This window comes from Homalodisca vitripennis, chromosome X, assembly GCF_021130785.1.
Source record: "Homalodisca vitripennis isolate AUS2020 chromosome X, UT_GWSS_2.1, whole genome shotgun sequence".
Classification (NCBI taxonomy): Eukaryota; Metazoa; Arthropoda; class Insecta; order Hemiptera; family Cicadellidae; genus Homalodisca; species Homalodisca vitripennis.
Window position 1 is genome coordinate 568,988 of NC_060215.1, and position 12,383 is coordinate 581,370.

Sequence of the window (12,383 nt, forward strand, 5' to 3'; positions counted from 1 at the left end):
AGAGTTTTCAGGCTTCAGAAAAAAGTCATCAGAATCATGTGCAAATTGAATCTTAGAGAGTCGTGCCGCGATGCTTTCAGGGAGCATGGTTTTCTGACTTTACCCTGCCTCTATATCTTGGATGTAGCTCTGTATTGCCGATTCCGATGTGAGTTAGTGCGTGGCAGGGACGTCCACAGGTATGATACTAGAGGTGGGGACAGCTACAGGATGCAACATCATAGAACACTGGCATCTGAACTACTTCCTTCACAAGCTGGTGTCAGATTAATTAATAATCTCCCTGAGAGCATAAAAAATGTCAACAACCCAACCCTGTATAAAGCTCGATTAAAGGACCTTTTAGTGTCTGAAGTGTTTTACTTTTAGATGAGTTCTTGTTACGAGGCTGGGACCATTAAATTTTCGTAAATTAGTACCGATACTGAAGCCATGTATGAATGAGAGGGAGAATGTAATTTAATGTATGTATGCGTACAATGAATGAACCTTAGAATAATAAACTGCAGGCTTTTTAGCTTTATTTGTTGATGTTTGCAAATACAATGTAACATTGTTTGAAAGCAATAAAAATATTATTGATTGATTGATTGAGTGCAGTATTAAATACTATTGCTTGTACTGGGTGACATTTATCAGGTGTATTATATTGCCTGAGCCACTATCATTATCAGGTAAACGTAAAAAGAACATCTTAGTTTCAACTATAACCCTAAATGTTCAACCTCGAAGTACTAAAAAATAAATTTTTCGTCGTTAATAGATAACGTTATTCAAGACAAAAATAATAATACACTTTTTTCATGTGTTTTTTACTTGATTTTAACAGATTACATACTCAGAGTGATTGCTTCCGCGCTTTTCATACGGTTATGGATACCTCATTGTAATGCAGAAACATTCAGCATGCAGATGCTATCAGCAGAGTGTTTAAATACGTTTGCAACTATATTACAATCAAAAATTTTACTCAAACAATTAACGAACAAAATTTCTAAAGATTACAGTTTGTATTCAAAAGAGTGAAAATGTTACGTGTGATCACAATAAATTTGGCGTGTAAATTTTAATTCTTAAATATTCGTTACTGGGAGTATGGTGTTTAAACTTTGTTACTGACAAAGGAGTGTTTGAGGTGATATTACGAATTCGAACATTTAACATCGTTATATTTAAAAAATTTTAAAACAACGTTTGGTAATTAAAATCATCCTCAAAAACCCACTAAAACCCTCTTCATTAAGTGAACAAATAGTCAGTCCATTACCATTGAAATAAAATGAAAATAAAAAGAAGAAATTAATACAAAATGGGTCAAATATACCCGAAATCTGCTTAAAGTCCATACAGGAGAAAAGGAATCCAGGAATTATTGTGCAGTAGTAAAGGATGCAAGGCATTATCACAAGTCACGAGCATGTGAAGAGCACTAACACATGTCACACCAGCGCAGGCAGAAGTGGACAATAAATGTATGAGTATTACTAGTACAGTATTAGTACAGACGTTGCCTTTGTCTAAGGATAATGGAACATCCATTACCGTCATATAAGTAACAGTACATGGACACGCTTGAAAATGAATAATAATTAACAATTAATTAACTTCCAATGCAGCTATTATTGCGAAGATCAAGTTATTTTTATTTCTACATACACTATATTTGACGAATTCTAGTAAGAGATTAGCCACTAATAGTGTAACGATGTATCGTTTTAGATTTATGGTTAACACGTTTGTTGTTCTCTCCTTGCTACTCTCGTACCAGCCGGGCTGCCAACTCGCCAATCACTGTAATGATTGGTCTTCACAATGCTATGCCGCTAGATATTGATATTTTTGGTAATTCTCTAAGAATATTTCTAAAAAATGTTTCAAATTGTATTGATTAGTGTTTGTTGGTAATCTCCGTCTTTTTAGTCTTGCATGTATAAATTAACTATCAAGTTCTATAAAATATTTCCATTTTGATAGTTTATATTTTTACATTTTCTTCAATAAAATCGGCCATGTTGTTATTTAGTATTTTAACTTTAGTTGTTGTTCGTTGTTTACTATTTATCTATTATATTGTTCTTGTTATTATTACTATTATTTGTTTTTACTTATACTACGGTGTTATGCATTTATATTCTTATGTGTATTTAGTATTCTCTCTTTATTTAATTAATTATATAATTTAATGCTGCAGTATAATTAAGGAAACCTGTAATTTAACCATTAATCTTAATAAACGAATTTGAATTTGAATTTGAATTGACTATAAACCAGTTTTTGTCTATTTATTATCTGAGAGGTAACAACATTAGAAGTTAATTTACCATAATTTATAACCTTACATACAGCCCAAAATTATCAATTTCTCAATCTATCAATTTCGTGATTGGTAAGTATGGTAGACCTATACTATAATATGTCTGACACAAGGTCGTAAATTGATAGACTAAATGTAATTGCACTGGCAACAACACACAGTTAGATGGGCCAATTTGCAGCTTGAAGAGATTGTGTGTTTATGGTAATGATGGAGTCATGTGTCGTACATAATGATACTTCTATTTTTTTACATTTATATGGAACTTATTTTAATTAACGACAGTTATACCACACCAATGCCAACAAACACCTTTTTTTAAAAAAAATTATTAATTTGTAGCACCAAAAATTGTTTAATGCATTACCTTGTCAAATTAGTAATCTGTTGCTTATAATATTCTTGAAATGTATTAAAGAGTGGGTATCTTCATTGCAGAATGTTGAATGTTTATTAAAAGTAAATTAAATGTTTTTAAATGTATTTTATGTACTGTTTCGATGTCCAGTTTTATTATAAAAAACTAGTGGGAGGGATATGCTCTGATAATGGCAATGGTTTAATAATAAACACTAATGCTAAAATAATAGTATTTTTTCTTTGTATTATGAGTTATGTATGAAATGTTGTATTGTTGGTTGATAGGGAAATGTATGTGTGGCTGTAGGAAATTGTACAATGGATAGTATTGTTTTAAAATATATGTAGACATAATGAGGATTATAATTTATAATTTATTTTGATATAATTAGTGTATGTGTGATTAATCTCTTTATGTTGAAGTATTAATCTGAATGAATTTTGTTCGAAAGAGGGTTTTAGGATTATATTATAATATTTTGGAAAAGTATAATTGTTGTTCTATCACTGCTAGTTCTTTTTATTTCTGTGAATTATTTAAATGCCTCAAAACAGGCTTTGCCTTGGAGGCCAATACTTTGTTTCTCAGTATATGTATGCATGTATGTGTGGCATGAATGTTAATGTGTCAAGGTCAGCCAGTATTGATATGCTCTGTAGTCGCGTGCTATGCAGAAGATTATTTTGCTATGTATGTGCTTTGCAGTTATATTATTTGTATATTTGTATTGAATATGTTGTAATGTGTGCATATTTATGAGAAATAGAGTTTATTCTATTCCATTCTGTTCTATTAACGTTGGAGTATATATTTACTGCTAAAGATAAGTAATATCATTAAAACGTGAATAGAAAATGACCATCAAAATAACAGTATTTACCTTTACTATAATTTTTATTGCATTGGGCAAGTATTTAGATTTAAACAACAATATTTTCTCGTATTTTTTTATTTGCTAAGTTATAGTGATGGTATTGGTGAAGGTTGAATGTAAAAAGAAATCAAAACACCTTATTTTCTGATTACGTTAATTAGTTATGACACACATAACCCTAGAACTAGTTTAAACGGTCGCGCTGGGTCCCTTGTATGTGTTCCCTCATTAGAAAATGACGGCGTGTCCTTTGAGCATGGTTGTTAAATATCGCATAAATTCCCATAACCATACAGATTATGACCTATATATGAGTGCACTCAGAAAGATACGTCAAGTATATATATATATATATATATAATATATATATATATATATATATATATATATATATATATATATATAAAGTGTACGTATGTAATTTAAGTGTAGTGTATGTAAAATGTATGTATATGTTTTTTTATTGTGTGGGTGTGTACGTCACTGAATTTCTCATAATCGGCTGGACACATGCTAATGAAGTTAATGTGTGCCTTTAGGAGGATTCAAGAATGGTTTAAATGTACAAATTTAAGGAGGTGCGAAATCAATTTAGAATATAAAAGATATAAGTTTACAAAGCGCCTGCACGTTATGTACTGCAATTACGTCAAACTCTACTTGACGGCGCTAAGAAATAATGTATATTATAACACAATACACATTACATAGATGTGTTTTAGATGTGTGTATTTATATTTAAAATACATTTCTAGTTAAATTTTTAGTTAGTTCACTTTATAATAAAGTACATGTACTTGTAGAATGTGTCTTTCTATAATTTTGTTTTGGTTCGCAGGACACCTCAGCCCACCAAACATTTTAACTCATCTAAAATTCAACTATTTTTGTAAAATTAACTTTTTTTCACCCTTCCTATGACTTTATTTTTGTTACAATTACGTGAAATTGTATGTGCAAATACTAATCCTAGTAATGTCATCCTACCAATGTAAAATATCATTTGACATTGATATTTTAGGGACCAAAGGATAAATATAGGCCTATTCCTATTTCTAAAACCTCTGGGCTACGCCCACTGGTCTTTAAAGTAGCGAAAAAATCCCACCTCTGTCTCTATAGTTGTAAAGTATCAATGCCAAAGTGCATTTCTGGTGTTATTAACTGTTCTGTATAATAATTGTTTTTACATTTTTAATTTCTTTACGTTTTACAAAATAATTATTACATTACTCTTATTAAACTTGATTAACACTTTAACGATCCACGCAAGCAAGTCCCTATAGTTCTATGCAATAACATTTACACTAGCATTTAACACAATATACTTGGTTTATTAGGTTTCTGGTGGCACTCATATGTCTAAATCTTAATAATATTGCATCTTATTCATATTTTTATCATCCAAGCAGGAATATGGAAATTTGGAAACAATTTTGTACTGTTAGAAAAACAGTGCTGAAAATCTTGCTATCAAAAAGGACTCTTAACAAGGAAATATTTTCTCGATAAAGTAAGAAGTTGTGAATATTTAGTTTCCCGTATATAACGAGAGTTCATGTTCGCCGATTCCTACATTTTATGATAGCAAGATTCGAAATACGAGCTCGTACTTAGCTGATATTACGCTTGTATTACACTTGGTTTCTAACAGACTCTCAGAACTCTGGAATCAGGTTTGTGATAGAATAACGTAGAGTATTTTCTGTGTACTTTCATATAGTATATGTTTTTTTTATGATTTATCTCAAGCAACAAAATATTTGGTTTATTTTAAAGTTCATATGCAATAAACATTTGTAATATGACAATACAGAAATAGCTAAATTCGCGTGTAACTGCTGGACCAGAGTTTCGAGTGTTGATAATATCTTATTCATGGGACACGCAGCTCGCCATTGAATGAGCGTAAAACGTTCTGAACGATGCCATGACTATTAATTTACTACTATGTATTTCCTTCATAATAAATTAAGGATATTATACAAAAAACATAAAATATTATTTATTTTGTTAATATTACTGTAAGCATAATAGAAAGAAATGAAAGGTAAGAGTATTACATTATAGAAGTAAAAAAAAGGAAGGATAATTTGTGTTATTGCTTTCTATTGAACAAGGCTGTTCTATGAGCTATTAATATTTCTTGGAAAATTGAATTATTACTTATTTCCAATAACTTATACTTTATTTAAAGTTCATTTTATACAGGATATATATTTCTAGAAATATAACTTTTGTCCTATGACATACCCTATTGATGTGAAATCTATATTTACGTCTAGTATTGTAGATATGTTTTTGTCTATAATAATGAAATAAAATATAAAACTAATTAAGTAAAAATATTTGCATAAAACACAAAAATAGTTTAAGTAAAAATATTTTTTTAACACAAAACTAAAATTTATTAATTTTCATAGTTTCTAGCCGCATGTTATTCGATTGATTACGTAAGGTCAAGTTACATGCATACAGGGTACATGCAAGAAACTAATCGCCTTGTAAAAATATTTTTTGTATAATTCAACAAACTTAATGTTATTTACAAGCCTCAGAACATATTGGAGTTTTATCATAGGTTTTTGTGAATCACTTTGACTTACATTTTATTAATATTTGATTACAGAGGAGGCTACACGTAGCCTGATTAGCAAGTCTCCCTGATGTAAGAATTTAGTAGTCACATGATATGACGTTCAATTAAAAATTGTTCCAGTATTAGAGAAATTAAATAGCATTTTTAGGTAAAAGCAGACAACATATGGGATGAGAGGCTAGGCATAATATACCTGTAGTGTTGTTGAAATCAGAGAGTCAATAGGCATTCAAAGGATGCTGCCCCCATCACCCTTGCTTGCAAATGAATTTCCCCACCAGCAGTTTATTTTCCCCAATGAGTTAGTTTATAAAACCATGACGCCCTTTTCTTTTATTCATAATCATAAAAATGTATATATTGCAGTTTGTAACTTTGAAATTTGTCTAAAAAAATTTAAACATGGTTGCCCTATATACTTAGAGTATTATTCTACCTAATCGTATATTACAAATTAAAGCAACAAATATTTCGTATAGTAGATATTCCAAAAGTCATTTAACCATGAGTAATTTAATACAATATAAGATTACTTTGCAAAAAATAATTAATTAATTTAACGTGATGGAGCACCATCCTTTTGTAGATTTCAAGAAACTAGTTTATATGCATTAATTACATGGGTAGCCACATAATTACCAAGGTATGACTCAATTAATTTACATTTATTATAAACTATATAATGAAGGAAGACAATTTAAATAAATAACATACACCATCGAAGCTGAATTAATACCATTAATTTAAACATTGCTCATTAAAGTCCATTAATTTTAATGTTCAGTATAAATATAAAATTTGATTTTAAACATGACGATGAAGTAGCGTTAGAAATAATACGGAAGAGTTTTTAAATATGAATATACACAGCTGCTAGTGTAATATTTTGTCCAAAAGCACGTGAGACAAACACTTGTGAACAAAAACAGATTGGTCTGTTAGTTTCCGGAAGCTTGCAACATCAATCTCCAACCAAGCAAAAACTAGTGAGAGATACAGAACACGTTGTTTCTACGTTTCCATCTACTAACCACGGGGGAGTACGCCTCTGCACGTGCCGTGTAACGGGGGTTCGCTGAGGTTCAACAAAACAATTCAAGTGAATAACTAATTTGGTTATTACGAAAGAACGAAAAACAGTCGTATTGCAAGGACATTTGTAGATCTCCTGCAAACAAAATAAAAATGTTGTGTGTTTTATCGACGCTTAGCCAAATTGCATCGTAGGACATACAGCAGTATACAACTTTCATACCTTATTTCAAGTTTACTAATAAAATCATGTTCACATGACAAATTCATATTTTTGTGGTACAATTGGGTTTCACATTAGTCTTTAAATAATAAAAATATAAACACTAAGTGCGCATAAAATTATATTGTACCTATTTGGATAGTTAGGGTATATGTGTAAGTACGTCATGTAATAGAATAATTCATGAGTGTATTTAGTTTGCTTGAACATTTATTTATTCTTCTATTTTGTCATTGCCAAATAGTTACCAATAAAGCCAATGTAAAATTATTCGCTAACGCTCAGCAAAATTTCATTGAGTGAATGCACCTTAAGTGAACTCAGTGTTCCTCATATAGATGTAAATGTCATGCATAATTTCAAATCTATAAGTAAGTTCGTTTTAAAGAAGACAGTTAATGTGGAAAGGAAGACAGATTTAAAGACAACCAGAAATGACATTAAAGACCCACGGTTCATAGGCTACACTAACGCTTAGCCAATAAATACGAATATTTCTTAAATTATAAACTGAGTATTTGAGAGTTTGTAGCTTGCGTTATAGTATGGAACATTCTTTTTCAACGTGAGTTTTAAAACCAAAATCTCAAGTAAGACATTTAAACCTTACACTTGTAAATGGAATTTAATTAAAATTAATTGAAAATACCTTTATTTAAAAGGCGAAAACAGGATTTATAAAGCGTATATGACACTTAGATTTTAATGAAGAAAGAAATTCAAATACTTGACAAAAATGTTTACTTGCTTTCTTTATAATTGCTGACACGAGAGTGTATCATTTATATTGCTTCCTTTATAACAGGTAACTACGAAATTTAAACTACAAAAACAAATATGAAGGGTTTTAAATTAGAATGAAGTTTAAAAATATACATCGGCAATCAGACGTTAATACAATGTTTTAGGAAGATTGGTAGACTTGTGGACAAATCACCCACTAACACGGTTTTTTATAATAATTTATCAATTTTAATAAGTAGAGTGCTTGTAGTGTTTTTGCTGTCACAAGGAGATGTTTGGTATGATAAATGTTACTGGGCGAGTACTACATGTGTTATAAATATAACCTTCTGGATACTTCGACTTGTTTAAAAATACCGTGTACACTTATTGCATTCTCGTAGACTGTAGGGAATACACCTTTTTAATAATAACTAATAGTAGCAAGAAATTCAACAAGGTCGCTAAACTAAGAACAGCAAAAAACAATGTAATCGGTTATACCTACCTTGTGCCTTATATAAGCTCGCGATAACTAAAAGTACAAATAAGTACGTTACCTGCATCCTTTAACTGCAGGCGCTACTTATTGACTGTTTGTGTAACTTACTAGTATGACGGTTTAGTCTAAAAATAATACTTGTATTTGTAATATTTTTACTATATAACATTTTAGTATCAGGATTTGAATAATTATAGAGGTTATACCTACCTTGTGCCTTATATAAGGTTGCGATAACTAGAAGTACAAATAAGTACGTTCCCTGTATCCTGTAACTGCAGGAGCTACTTATTGACTGTTTGTGTAACTTACTAGTATGACGGTTTAGTCTAAAAATAATACTTGTATTTGTAATATTTTTACTATGTAATATTTTAGTATCATGATGTGAATAAATATAGAGGTTATTAATAAATGTATTTGAGTGTATTAATGTTTTCTCTTATAAATTACCATCTAACTGCTGATGTATATTTTTAAACTCCATTATATAATAAAACCATTGTTTGTTTTTCTTTTAGTTAAAATCTCGTATAAACAGGTTATAAAACAAGCACTGTAGCAATTGAGCTGAGGACATATGACGCACACTAGAAAGTGCTATGTTAAAGTGCCACGTCAGTACCAACTATTGTGTTAAGTAACAATCAACTTTGCCAACCACGAGGTTAATTAAGATAGGGAAATATACATTCTGTTAATGGCTACACATCAGTACCAGGCACTATGTTATGTCATAAACAGCGCCAACCACATAATGTTTCGTTTATAAACGACTATACCGTGTGGGTTACCACACAAACCACTGGACAGTACACTTATTGTGAAGGTTAGTTTAGAGAGATGAACTATACATTCTGATGATAATTACACACACGTCAATAACAGTTTCAGTCAAATGGAATTTACAATATTATGTTACTTAGTACATTTAGATAAACACCTATATTATAGAGTAATAATATATTTTGTATAGAGCTAAGTTGAGAATCAAAATATTTATTTTCTTTTAAAGCTACATACAAACATGGTGTTCCTGGTGGTTGTATAAGCTATTTGTTTGTATATATCAATAAAATATTAGGTAAAAATAATCATTAACATTGATTAAAAATATTTACTGGATTTTTATTAAAATATCATTAAAACCACTATAATATTGAACAAAATATTTACTTGGAAATCGGTGGTACATATCAGAGATACGAAAATGCTCTTATGGTATTATAACTATATATATATAATATGTATGTATATATAATTATCTATCTAACAGGGATCCCATTAGTACTTAGCCAACCCATTGGTAAATCATGTAAGACACTATGTATAAAAACACTATATGTATAATACAATATTACAGATGATCTTATATCGTCTGTATATTGCAATTACATTATCTGTCAAACAGGGTTACTATAATGAGCCAACCCGGCAACAAATCATGTCAACCTCTCCTTAGAAAACATTATATGTATAATATAATATTACAGATGATCCTATATCGTCTGGAAATTGCAATTACTTTATCTGTCAAACAGGGTTACTATAATGAGCCAACCCGGCAGCAAATCATGTCAAACTCTCCTTAGAAAACATTATATGTATAATACAATATTACAGAATTCTGTGTATCGTCTGTATATTTCAATTACATTAACTGTCAAACAGGGTTACTATAATGAGCCAATCCGGCAGCAAATCATGCCAAACTCTCCTTAGAAAACATTATATGAATAATATAATATTACAGAATTCTGTGTATCGTCTGTATATTGAAATTACATAATACGTCAAACAGGGATACTACTGAGCCAACCCGTCGGTAAATCATATAAAACTCTCATATAACATTCTCTTAATTATATAATACTAAACATTTTACTAAATTAACTGTCAGTTTAATCAAAGTTTTGGTGTAATTTGAAGTCAGGAATAGTTTATTGTGTTTATTATAAACCTGAGGCGTAGTTTTATGTATAAAATGTGCAATAGTTACATATTATTTAATTTGACTGACACTCACGTTTTCAAAACTACCGTGTGATTTAAAATTTTTTCATATTACAAGTTCTATAAATAGTATAATATTCCATTATGGGCTCTTGTTGTCAACATATGAGTTTAATTTGACATTTATTTCATTTTCCATATGTATCATAAATTCTAACCTTCATTATATCACATAAATTAATTGCACAATAGATCTATTTCATATTTTATTTTTAAATCATTAAAAGTTAACCCCGAAGCATCCTATATACACACTGTAGTTTTAAGATAGTAAAAGAGTTAAATAGTTTAGCATTTAAAATGTCGCTGAAATGAATTGTAAAAAAATTAAGCAGAAATTGTTTTATTTTCTCCAAGATGTTGGAAATATTATTATATAGCCATTTGATTAATATTTTGATATATATATATATATATATATATATATATATATATATATATATATATATAGCATTTACTGTGCAATTCATTGTAAAATGTACAGTCCATTACATTGTATTTGAACTACCTGTAGTGTGACACCAACGACCAAACACAGTTTTGAAAGTCTATATGTGTACATAGATCTCGTATATATTAATAAATAAATTGATTATTTAAAGAATCAATTTATTACAAAATAAATCTGCAAACATGCGTATCTTGTGTTAGTCTGATAGTAATGTTTCTTGACTTTATTATATTAGTTTTAAAGGTGTCGCTTAAAGTTTAGAAATATCTAAGAGGTCGTTTTGTTATTACAAAAATATTGTTAAAGTGAAAGTTATATTATAGCAAGTAAAATGTTTCAAAAGTATAGATTCTTATTTAATATGATTTTGGGATTCCATAAGATCTTTAATAAAGAAAGGATTTTTTTTGTCTTACAGAGTAATTCTAAAATGATTTACAAATAGCAAAACTCTCGTATTTTGTAAGTAACTATTTTAAGAAAACAAAATATTTATAAAAAACTGCTAAATATAAAAATTAAACGACGACATGTTTACTAAATACTAGCAGAAAACTACTAATAATATACTTCTATGTAATTAATGTTTCCAAATTTGCTCATTTTACTACTGAGCTAGCAAATTTGTAATGTTTTAAATACAAACAAATTTGTAATCAAATGATCCTTATTCTTGCTATTATTTAACATTGTATAGTGACCTAGATAAACAAAACAAGTGTGACGTAATTTATAAAACATACTATTCGCATGTTAGTTATGTAAAATCTTAAATTATTAATCTCCTAATTGTATAAATAAGTATATTAATATTTATAAATAGTATGTAATCGACTCTAGTAACACAATTGGAACATTTTAATTGGGTTATAAAATTAATATGAGTTTTCTCATATTGAGTTATTTATTTCAACAGACTATTAAAACAATCCGAACACTTATATAGCTGTGAATGTGTAGCCGTCTTTGTTCAAAAAAATCCTCTCAACACCCGGAAGTGGAGTTTGAATGTTTTGCTGTTAACAACAAGGAAGTGAGTATTAACTGTTTCGGAGAACTGAGATATGGCATCATTATAACCCATGTATAACGCAACCAATCACAGTACAAAATATTTTAATCCTAACATGTAAACATTTTTCTTATAAACACTTTTATTATAATTAGAAGCTTAGAATAACTTTTGTAACAGTGGGATGTTTCGGTCTATTATATCACAACAACAGGGATAACTAGGTGTAATTTATCAGACTGTTTTAGCCTGGACATTTTTATTAATAGACTATAGATC